Genomic DNA, 12,774 nt, shown 5'->3' with positions numbered 1-12,774 from the left:
CCACAACAATTTGAGCCCCCTCCCACCTCTCATCCCATATCAAGGCTCCGCAATCCTAAGGAACCTATGATTCCAATTGTCGCTTGGTAAATCATGAAGAGCTTTCTAGTTTGGAAATTTTTTGTGTAAATGTGCTGAGTATATTTTGATAATTGTTGTTTAATGTGCTAATCGCACTGATGTTGCTTTCCATTTGAGAATGGATGCCTGTAAGTTTGACATTTTGTCATAGTTTGTCCCGCTGGCGCCTGTAAATCTACCCTTCCACTACCATTCCCTCTTTCTCTTATCAAAGGGCCCAATTATCAGCCTAAACCCGCGATAATTCCTAGTCCCTCACCCCTCTACTTAGCCCATATATGGCCACCGCAATATTGCGGAACCTCTGGCCCCTATTGTCGCCCAACCAATCTTGTAGAGTTGTTTTGTTTTTTCTCTTTCTTCTTTGGGACCAGGGAACAAGTCGGCCATGGTGACTGAGGAGGGGTCCTGGTCTAAAGGGTGGATTTGAGAGTAGGACATGGTGTTCGAGAAAGCTCTGGTGTTGGTAGATCTCCAAGACTATGAGGCCATTTGGAAGAACATAGACGATCTTCAAGTGCATGCAAACCTATGCTCATCCTCAGTCCAGATTGTTTTCTTCCAATGATTAATCTTTGCAATCCTAATTTGGATGCAAATCTATGCTTGGTAGTTTATGATGAGGATGTGGTGTTCATGTCAATAATTGCCTACATCTTCATGATCCATCTTGAGTCATTCCAGTCCCAGAAACTACACAATGTCAACTACAATCATTCTAATATGTGTAACTTACACTTTTCTAGGATGTGTAGCAGGTGAAAGAGGTGAGAGTGCAATTTGCACTTTTCATTGAATGGAAATTGCATTTATCTTAACATCGAGATAGGAAAGCGTGGATATCTCGGTTTGAATGAAATATATCGGTTTAATCTTTGGTTAGAGCAGTATGAAAATAACACTCATTAGTGAATAGCACCCGTATTTGGAAATTAGGGTTATGCTATACATGGAATTTTATTGTCTACATGGAGGCATGAGCATATTTTGTGCTCCATTGTCTCACCTTAAATCCGTTCATTGAGAAATTATGAGTGGTATTACTTAGCTGTTAGATGATTGGTGAGTTGTGTTGGCTAGGTGCTAAAACATCGCTACTATTTGATTGGTGATTATGTAGACCCACTTGTTTATTGGTCGTAATGTGATGTGTATTTTGAAAATTTGATCTTTAAATGTGCTACCGCTTCTTTCCATTTGAGATTGTACTAACGTTGGTTTGAATAATGTCATAGCTTGTCCTGCTGGCGTGCATAAATCTGCTCCTCCACTCCCCTACCTGTCTTACCGAAACCCCCCAATTTAATACCATAAACCCACATCAATTCGCCCCTCCCACCTCTCATCCCATATCAAGCCTCCGCAATCCTAAGGAACCTATGATTCCTATTGTCGCTTGGTAAATCATATAGAGCTATCTAGTTTGGAAAGTTGCTGTGTAAATGTGTTGTTGATAATTTGTTGTTTAATGTGCTGTTGGCACTGATTTTGCCTTCCATTGGATAATGGACACCTGTAGGTTTGACATTTTGTTATAGTTTGTCCCGCTGGCGCCTGTAAATCTACCCCTCCACTACAGTTCCCTCTTTCTCTTATCAAAGGTCCAAATTATCAGCCTAAACCCATGATAATTCTAGGTCCCTCGCGCCTCTACTTCTGCCATATCTGCCACAACAATCTTGCGGAACCTTTGACCACTATTATCGCCTAACGAATCTTGTAGAGTTGTCTAGTTTTTTCTCTTTTTTCTTCGGGGCAAGGGAACATGTCAGCCATGGTGACTGAGGAGGGGTCTTGGTCTAAAGGGTGGATGTGTAAGTAGGACATTGTGTTCAAGAATGCTCTGGTGTTGGTGGAGCTGCAAGGTAGTGAGGCCATCTGAAACAACATAGCTGGCAATGCTGAGGGGAAGAAGGGTTTGAGAACTGGATATGGGCCTATAGGTTGAACGCGGGGGCACGAGAAGACGTTCAAGAATGCGCTTGCTATGGTGGATCTGGATAAGGATGAACCTATGTGGAACAAATCTAATCAGGGTTATTGAGGTGAAAAAGGCATCTAGATCCATGTCGGGGCCTCATGGGTGGATGCGGGAGAAGGACAATGCATTCGAGAATGTGCTTGTATTGGTGGATCTAATGGAGGGTGAGGCCGTATGGAACAAGATAGACGATATTGTTGGTAGGGGGACAGCCAAGGTGGTCAAGTTGCACTCTGAACTATTGGTGGAGGATGTTGGCACAATTGAGGTGGGTTGGGTGCAGATTCCCATGTACAGTGCAACGGGAGTACCAAGGATGGAGGTTCAAGTGGGAAGAAGGGTAGTGGCAGGACAACGGGGAGGGCATGGGCAGAAGGGGTCATCCAAATCTACCGAGTAGGACCAATGGAAGGGATCCTCTGGACTAAGTATGAGCAGAGGTTTGTGCCTCCAACCTTTGTTTCCATGCACTAGAAAGATATATTCGTGCTCTAGATTCTTGATTGCTTGCTTCCGATGATTAAATTATGCAATCATCATGTGGTGTAGGGTGGATATTGAAAATCTGATGCTCAAGTAGTTTACCTACTATCATGGTATTGGGGTGTGAATATGTTAGTAGTGCTTCCATTTGTGTGTATTGGCAGATTAATGCTATTGCCTTTGTTTCTGTCGACCAGAAAGTTGGGCTCGTGCTCTAGATGCTTGATCGGTTGCTTCGGATTCTTAATTTGTGTAAACGTCATATAGTATCGGGTTGGATATTGCATATCTGATGCTTAAGTAGTTTACCTACGCTTGTGGCACTGGGTGTGAATATGTTAGTAGAGCTTCCATTTGTGCCTATTGGGAGATTAATGCTCTTACCATTTCTTTCATTGACCAGAAAGTTGTGCTCGTGCGTTGGATGCCAGATTGGTGGCTTCGGATGATTAATATTTGTAAATGCCATATGGTATTAGGGACGTGATACGTCTGCATCTTATCTATAATTTTTTATTGTTCCATGCCAATATTATACAACTTTCATATACTTTTGGAAAATTTGTATACTATTTTTTGGACTAACATATTGATCTAGTGGCCAGTGCCAGTTCCTGTTTGTTGTATGTTTTTTGTTTCACAGAAAATCCATATCAAATGGAGTCCAAACGCGATAAAAACTTACGGAGATTTTTTTGGAATATATGTGATTTTTGGGAATTGGAATCAACGCGAGACAATGCCCGAGGCGGCAGCAAGGCAGGGGGCGCCCCAGGGGGTAGGGCGCGCCCTGGTCCCTTGTGGCCACCATGTAAGCCGGTTGGTGCCCTTCTTCGGCCGCAAGAAGCAAATATCCGAATAAAAAAATTTCAGCCCAATCGGAGTTACGAATCTCTGGGAATTTAAGAAACGGTGAAAGGCCAGAATCTGGGAAAGTAGAAATAGAAGGGAATAGAGAGAGAGAGAGAGAAATCCAATCTTGGAGGGGCTCTTGCCCCTCCTCCTCCATGGAGGCCATGGACCGGAGGGGAAACCCTTCTCCCATCTAGGGGGAAGGTCAAGAAAGAAGAATAAGAAGGAGGGGGGCTCTCTCCCCCTCTCTCCCGGTGGCACTAGAACGCCGCTGAGGCCATCATAGTGATGGTGATCTACACAAATAACTTCGCCGCTGTCATCACCAACTCTCTCCCCCTCTATGCAGAGTGTAACACCTCTTCTCCCCACTATAATCTCTACTTATACATGGTGCTCAAGGCTATATATTATTTCCCAATGATGTATGGCTATCCTATGATGTTTGAGTAGATCTGTTTATCATATGGGTTGATTGATGATCATGATTGGTTTGAATGGCATCTTTTATTATTGGTGCTATCCTATGATGCTCTCCGTGTCGCACAAGCGTGAGGGATCCCCGCTGTAGGGTTTGCAATATGTTCATGATTTGCTTATGGTGGGTGGCGTGAGTGACAGAAGCACAAACCCGAGTAAGTAGGTTGTTTGCGTATGGGAATAAAGAGGACTTGATACCTTATAATGCTATGGTTGGGTTTTACCTTAATGATCTTTAGTAATTGCAGATGCTTGCTAGAGTTCCAATCATAAGTGCATATTATCCAAGTAGGGAAAGTATGTTAGCTTATGCCTCTCCCTCATATAAAATTGCAATAATGATTACCGGTCTAGTTATCGATTGCCTAGGAACAAATTACTTTCTTGTGACAAAAAGCTCTCCACTAAAACTAACTTAGTTATTTCATTATCTAAACAGCCCTAGATTTTATTTATGTGCTCTTTATTATCTTGCAAACCTATCCTATCACACCTACAAAGTACTTCTAGTTTCATACTTGTTCTAGGTAAAGTGAATGTTAAGTGTGCGTAGAGTTGTATCGGTGGTCGATAGAATTTGAGGGAATATTTTTTCTACCTTTAGCTCCTCGTTGGGTTTGACACTCTTACTTATCGAGAAAGGCTACAACTGATCCCCTATACTTGTGGGTTATCAAGACCTTTTTCTGGCGCCGTTGCCGAGGAACAATAGCGTGGGGTGAATATTCTCGTGTGTGCTCGTTTGCTTTATCACTAAGTAGATTTTATTTGCTCTTCTAAGTTGTTCTTTATCTTTAGTTATGGATATGGAACACGAAATACCAAAACATTTAGGTGTACTTGCTACTCATGGAGATGGGGAACCTCCTAAAACCCTCGATGCTCATTATGTGAAAGATATTATGCACTACTTTAATAATCCTGAGAAAACCCCATTCAACTTTATAATGGGAGACACGATGGATCAACGTGAATACTTTAGGGATTATCGCTTGACTCAAAAAGGGAAACTATTATGGGATCGAATTCATATGTTACATTGGTATGCTTGGAATTTATGCCAGAGATATGATTATACTTGATGCTCTAGGATGAAGGCTTGACACCTTCCCTTTTCATGTAAATTTAATGATAATAAAACCTTGGCTTCTTATGCTAATGGTATATATTATTACTATGATGTGGAACGAATAGAAGAATTCATTGCTTTTAAGGGTGCTTATGAGATTGAATCTTGTTTGAAAAGTGTGAAAATCTTGATGATGTTGTTTACAGACCTAAAAATTATGCTATACTTAAATATTACTATGAGAATTATGAATATAATTTTGATATTGATGCATTTATTGAGAAAGTCTGCATTGTCAAGAAGAGAGTAATATTTTGCAGGAATCTATGGAAGAAGAAATAGATGACACTGTGAGCTCATTAGATGAAAAAGATGACGAGGAGAGCGAAGAAAAAAAGGAGGAAGAGTGCACACTCACTACTAGGGAAAAGCCTAGTAGCAGCACGGGTTTTACGCCTATCAGTAGCACGGGAATGAGCGCTACTGATAAGGCGCTACAACTAAAGCTTAGCAAAAGCGCGCCTAGATCCACGCTACTGCTAAATTGACTTAGTAGTAGCACTTCTTCAGAACAGCGCTACTGGTAATTAGTAGTAGCGCTTCTCCTTTCCCGCGCTACTAGTATTATTTAGTATTTTATTTCTTTTTTATTTCATGTTGTATTCATACACCTTTACACAAGTTTTCATACAACAGGAATTTAGAGATTGTTTTTACATCATAATGAGTTATTACATCACGGGGTGAAAGAACCGTGGACTAGTTTCAAGTGGATGTCCATCCACTTGAAACTAATCCGTGGTTCTTTCACCCAATGATATAATAATATCATCATCATAATCATATCATTAACAACTTATCATCATAATACATCATTGTCATATAACACCTCCTCAAGATCATCATTTTCATCAATGACATCACATAGCAAATTGGTCACTAGTCGTAATCACAAGTACTCCTCATTATCAACTCTAACACATTACCACATAATAAAAATATTGTACCTCATAGGACCTACTACATTCGATTAAGACCTACTACATTTTCTAAGGTAAAATAGCAAAAAACAAGATAGCCCCTGACTCTCTATTATGGAGAATGGAGATTAGCCTGTCTCCAATTCTTGCCTTTTGCTGAATGTTACTTCCAAGAACCTCCTTGCGAATGTCCATACATTTCTTCCATTCTTTGATGAACATGTGTTCACCGATTTTAGAAATCCGATATGCACAGGTGAGCTCCCTACATTTACCTGGCAGTATGTTCTGAACTGAGAGGCAACCATTCAGAGACATCAGATGAGGCACACAATCCATCGGGAGTTTATATTGAAAAACATAATAATAACTTCATAATTAGCAATGATGTACTAGTTTTAGAAGTATGCAAAAGATGCACAGATGTCGTAATAGTAAAAAATCTTACCAGGGTATCTCCAGAGAAGTTACCGTGGTTCAACACATGCACTAGTGGCACGTATTCACCATAATTTGGAGGAGTTCGATAATAGTTATTGTAATTCTCAAGAAGAGTACAAAATGCGATCAGATGATTTTTCTCCTTATACGTTAATTCGGTGCCATCGGTGTAGTGGGTTTTATCTACTATCTTCCGCACAGTCTTTGAAGAATCAAAATAAGCTATCAATGGAAATAAGCTATCAACTATTTTGAAATAAACAATATAAATTAGTTAATAACTATGTTTGAGAAACTCACATAGCGGTACAATCGGAAGCGTATCAACAAGGACCCAAATGTCCATATTGTCTTGCTCGATGTCAGGATCACCAAGATCCATGGTGACAATCATACCCTCATAAAAACCATACATTTTGCAAAGTGCTTTCCAATTTTGGCAACCAAAATGGGTTACGCTCTGAGCATTGCACAGATTTACTTCAAAATACATATCATGATGGGTCCTTAGGTGTATTTTCTTTGTTTCGAAATTTTCATGGTCTTCAAAACCCATCCTCTCCAAGACATAGCGTCTTGCATGGTATAGGATAAGCTAGTCAAATTGTAAAATATGAAAATTAGATGTTGAAATAGTTGAAGTCATGCTTAATTACGAAAAAACACTTGTCGTTGTTGTGTACCGTTTCACAATTGAAGGTCTGCTCGAGCTTAGTGCTGAAGCGCCGATCTTCTTCCAGCTCAACGAACCTGTCGCACATACCTCGATCATCGTGGCACCAGCTACACTCCCCCGGGAGACTGTCGTTGTCCGAGTACGACATTTCCTACGTTCATAATTCAAAGATTAAACTTGTACATACTCTAGCACAAGTCATGCCAAAATTCACGAAAAAATCCGGCATGACCTTTGCTAAAAAAGGACATATCGAGCGCCTGAAATTTGCCAGAACGGAAATTAATCAACACTCCGGCAAAACATAGGCCACTCGGAGATGTAAACTGAACATAAACGGTCACTTGGGCAACCACATATCCTATTTGAGCAACAACACAAGATATACAAGGATATTTGGCTGGTCTCACCTTGATGTCGGAGGGGGTCGATGAGTGGGACGACGACGGGGATGTCGGAGTGGGTCGGTGACGGGGACGACAGTGGTCACCTGAAACCGTATAAGTTATCACTAATACATCCCCAATAATTGCTTAAACTAAAAAATAACAACAGATACGACATGTTCAACTAGTTTTATTAATTCAACTAGTTCTTACTAAATATAAACTTACTATAAATAGAAAAAAAAACTAGTTCTTTCTAAAAATAAAGTAGTTCAACTAGTTATATTAATTATCTTACTAAAAATACATTAGTTCTATTAATTCAACTAGTTCAACTAGTTTATTGATTTACTTACTAAACTAGTTCAACTACAACTAAAGTAGTTCAAGTACAACTACTATTAATCATACTGCCCTAGTTAACTAGTACCATCACTACTAGTAATTAACATCTACTACTACTACTAAAAATCTAGTACTAACTAAGCAACATCTAGTACTAGCTATGAACCCTAAATTAATATCTACTACTACTAAATGTAGTACTAACTAGTGGCAGGGGTGGGGGCGACGGAGAGGTAGCTAGGGGCGGCGAGGTCGAGGGCGGTGGGAGGAGGGCTGCCGGCGGAGGAGGGAGGAGGGGCGGCCGCAGGCGAAGGGAGGAGGGCGGCGGAGGAGGAGGAAGGGTCGGCTGCAGGCGGAGGGAGGATGTGCGAGGAGGAGGGAGGAGGGACGGAAGGAGGGGAGTGCCTCGGTGGCGGACGAACGAAGGCGGCGGCGGCGGCAACGCACGACGATGGTTATCAGCATGCGGGTGAGAGTGAGAGTGTGAGTGAGGGCCGGTCGTGCGTGTGGGGATAAGGTAGGGATAATTGTAGTGTGTTTGCCAAAACGTGCTATAGCTAATCTGAATAGCAGTACCGCTTTGCATATAAACTGCTACTGCTAAGTGAACTATACAAAAAATACGTCAATGCAAAAATACATTGGCCATCATTGATCTTTTTGTGTATAATCTGAATTGTCAATATGAGTCCTCTCCGGTAGGAACCGAAGAGGACTCATATTGCGGCCACAAATTTTACACATATATAGAGTTCAGTGAAGACCAACTGGTTGTGGTAGTTTCAGAAATAACATATTTAAGGTGGTAAACACCCTGTTCACGGAGCGAGGTGGGACCAAACTTGTGGGCTGATCTTAGAAGTAGCGGTTTTCTTCGAAGCGCGCTCCTGCTAACATCTATAGCAGTAGCGCGGTTCAGTATAGGGCGCTACTGCTATAACTAGCGGGGGGGCGAGGACATGGCAATTATAGCAGTAGCGCGGTTTGTGGTGGACGCGCTACTGCTATTTTCCTTTCAGCGGCGCATTTTGATATCACGCGCTGCTGCTAAATAGCAGTAGCGTGGTATTTTGAGGAGCGCTACTGGTAAGATTCTGTGTATAGGCTTTTCCCTAGTAGTGACTAGTAGAAAATAGGGCTTTAATTCGGGTCTGGCCAGCCCATTAGTCCCGGTTCTTCACGAACCGGGACCCATGGGGGGCATTAGTCCCGGTTCATGAGCCCAGGGGGGCGGCCGGGGCCTCGTGGGCATTGGTCCCGGTTCGTCCGGATCCATTTGTCCCGGTTCTAGGCACGAACCGGGACCAATGGTGCTCGCTGCTGGCCCACAACCATTGGTCCTGGTTCGTGGCTTGAATCGGGACAGATTGTCGGGCTTTAATCGCAGTTTCTACCATGAACCAGCACAAATGAGTTGCCTATAAATACCCCATCGCCACAGCAGAGCACTCCACAGTGCTCTATTTTTTCTGGCCGACGAGGGGAGGGCATTTGGGTGCTCTAGCTCACCTCCTATGCACATGAGGTGTTCGTTGAAATGTCCGAGCCACACTAGTTAATCTTTCTCCTCTCGAAACTCAACCTCCGAGCTCCATTTTCCCCGAGATTTGTCTAGGTTTAGCGGTCCGTCACATCCCGTCTCCGTCTTCACCGACGTCGATTGCCCGCGCCGATCTCATCGCCGGCACCACCGTGCTGAGCCTCTTGTTCTTATCTTCTTTCTGAAAGAAAAAGTTCTTACTTCAGATAGATATTTGTCTAATTTTCTTACTTTTATTATTCCTTGTTATTATATAGTGCGATGGTTTTGGTATCCGCCCCCGTCGGCCCTCGTCCTGTCTATGATTCAGATGTGGTATATATTATGTTTTGATTACTATTTGGTTCATTTATTGTTTATGACAATTATGCCGACCAACATGACATAGATTTTATTTATCTAGGTGGTTGTTGAACTGGAAATTCCAACCGACCCTATTGTCGAGAGGGTAAATTTAGTTGAAGAAGAAAACAATTACTTGAAGGAAAAAATAAGAAAAAATGAGGAGGAGAAGATGATATTGGAGTTGCATGTTGCGGATGTCGTCGATGATCACAAGATCAAGATGGATGCAATGCGGTTGAAGATTAAAAAGATTAGAAAATATGCCATTCATACCGAGGCTTGGTATCATTATGCAGTTGGATCAGTTGTTACCTTGGTTGCGATTATGATCGCATTTGTTGTTGCATTGAAATGTTTTACATAATTTCAATGTATGGTTTAATTAGATGCTCTGGAGAGCTATATGTTGTTCAATGAGAACTATGTATGTACTTTGGTTTTAATGTGATGATGAACTTCTATTAATTTGGTCACTTATCTATTCATGAGAGGGTTGAAAATTGATGATGTGGCTTTGAATTGTGCATTTTTTGGACACAAAAAAACTATGGAGTTCAAATAAGTTCAAAAAATGAAATCCCTTTGTAACAGACGAGTTTCCGTATGAAACCCTGATACTTCGAAAGAGATTGTCCGTTTTGTACATGAAGTGCATCCAGTTTTTGCTGTAACCATGTCTACTTTCTTGCACATGTTATGTGGATGAAATGATGATACCATGCCAACTTTTAACCTTTTCAGAGTTCATTTCAAATGCTTTTCAATTTCATTGTCTTATAGCTCAGGATAATCAGTAAATGCATTAAAATAACAAATGAAGTTAGAAAGGGTTGAAAATTGATGATGTGGCTTTGAATGGTGCATTTTGAACACAGAAAAACTATGGAGTTCAAATAAGTTCAAAAAAATGAAATCCCTTTGTACCAGACGAGTTTCCGTATGAAACCCAGATACTTCGAAAGAGATTGTCTGTTTTGTACACGAAGTGCATCTAGTTTTTGCCGTAACCCTCTCTACTTTCTTGCACATGCTATGTGGGTGAAATGATGATACCATGCCAACTTTCAACCTTTTCAGAGTTCATTTCAACTGCTTTTCAATTTCATGGTCTTATAGCTCAAAATAATCAGTAAATGCATGAAAAATAACAAATGAAGTCAGAAAGGGTTGAAAATTTGTGATGTGGCTTTGAATGGTGCATTTTGAACATAGAAAAACTATGGAGTTCAAATAAGTTCAAAAAAATGAAATCCCTTTGTAACAGACGAGTATCCGTATGAAACCCTGATACTTCAAAACAGATTGTCCATTTTGTACACGAATTATCATAAAATAAAATAAATAAGTAATTTGAAACAAAATAATATAAACTTTAATAAAATATATAAGTAGAAACAAAATAAAATAAATTTTAATAACATGAATAAAATTTATGAAACTAAAATTATCAAAGTATTTTCTGTTCAAAACATTATAAGCAACCTCTAGTATTATTGAAACTAAAATTATATAAAATTGATGCAACTAAAATTATCAAAGTATTTTCTGTTAAAAATCATTAAAAGCAAAAAGAATTTTTCATAATGAACTTTTTTGTTAGAAACTTTAATAGCAAAAGGAATTATCATAAAATAAAATAAATAAGTAATTAGAAACAAAATAAAATAAAACAAATAAGTATTTTGTTCTAAGTATAAAAAAAACAAAGTAAATAAAGAAAAAAGGAAAACAAAAAAACTGGGAGAAAATAAAACAATTGCCACCTACAGGGCCACCACAACCTGAATACGACTAGAAAAAACCCATCCATGGGCGTAGGCCCGCAGAAGGCCCGGTAGGCCCACAGGCATAGCAGTGTTAGATTTGGCCCATAGGCCTGCAATTTCAGAGGAGTTCGAAAGGGAAGAGGCAACCGATCTTATAAACAGATGTTGAACGCTCTCAACTAGCGAGGTGGGACTAAACTCCCACCACCACGCCGCTGTGCAAGGCCTTTAGTCCCGGTTGGTGGCTCAACTAGCAAGGTGGGACTAAACTCCCACCACCACGCCGTTGTGCAAGGCCTTTGGTCCCGGTTGGTGGCGCCAACCGGGACTAAAGGGTGGTACCGGTTCGTGGCGCCAACCGAGACCAATGCCACCCCTTTAGTCCCGGTTGGTGCCACCAACCGGGACCAAAGGCTGCTGAAAAGAGGCCTTTGGTCCCGGTTGATGGCACCAACCGGGACTAAAGGGGGCATTGGTCCTGCTTGGTGCCACGAACCGGTACCAATGCTTTGGGTATATAAGAAAACACTTAGCAGTTTCGACCAAATCCATCACTTCTTCTCCCCCGACGCCCCTGCTCCTCCTCGTCGTCGCCGTCCGATGCCCCTGCTCCACCTTGCCGTCGCCGCCGCCACCGACGCCGCCAGGCTGCTCAATGTCGCCGCCGCCGCCGCTGACGCCCTATGCCCCGACGACGGCGTCAACCCTCTCGCCCCTACCGGCCCCGACGCGCCGCCCACCGTGCCCGCCCGCCCCCTGTGAGCACCAGCCTCTCCCGCGCCCCTCCCTGTCCCGCGCCCTTGCGCCCCTGCCCTGCTCCACCGGCGCTGGCGCCGGCCCCTCCGCCGTGCCCCTCCGGCCCTGTGCCATGCTACTATTAGATTTTTAGATGTTTTTAGATGTTTTTACATGCTATTTTTAGATGTTTTTACATGTCTTTTAGATTATTTTAGTTTATGTTTAGTTTAGTCTTCAAATTAGGAAAATTTCAGATGTGTAGTTATATTTATTTAGATGTGTAGTTAATTTAGATGTTGTAATTTGTTCATAAAAATGTGCACTTTTGTATAGAAACTTTATTTTTTTCATATGTACGAAAATGTAGAGTGAAAATGAAAACAAACATATAAGAAAAAACAAAGAAAAAATGAAGAAGGAAAAGAAAACCGCCCGGCTCGGCCAACCACCGCATTTTCATAAAGTGTTTCCACCGCATTTACATGAGGGGGGACGTCGGAAAAAATAAGAAGAGGAAGAAGAAGAAAAAAAAGAGGAGAAGAAGGAATAGAGGAGTAGAAGAAAAATTCTTCTACTCCTCTATTACTTCTTCTTCTCCGCTTTTTTTTCTT

This window comes from Triticum aestivum, chromosome 2B, assembly GCF_018294505.1.
Source record: "Triticum aestivum cultivar Chinese Spring chromosome 2B, IWGSC CS RefSeq v2.1, whole genome shotgun sequence".
NCBI lineage: Eukaryota > Viridiplantae > Streptophyta > Magnoliopsida > Poales > Poaceae > Triticum > Triticum aestivum.
The sequence above is the reverse complement of the archived record's forward strand: the minus strand, read 5'-3'. Positions refer to the sequence as shown.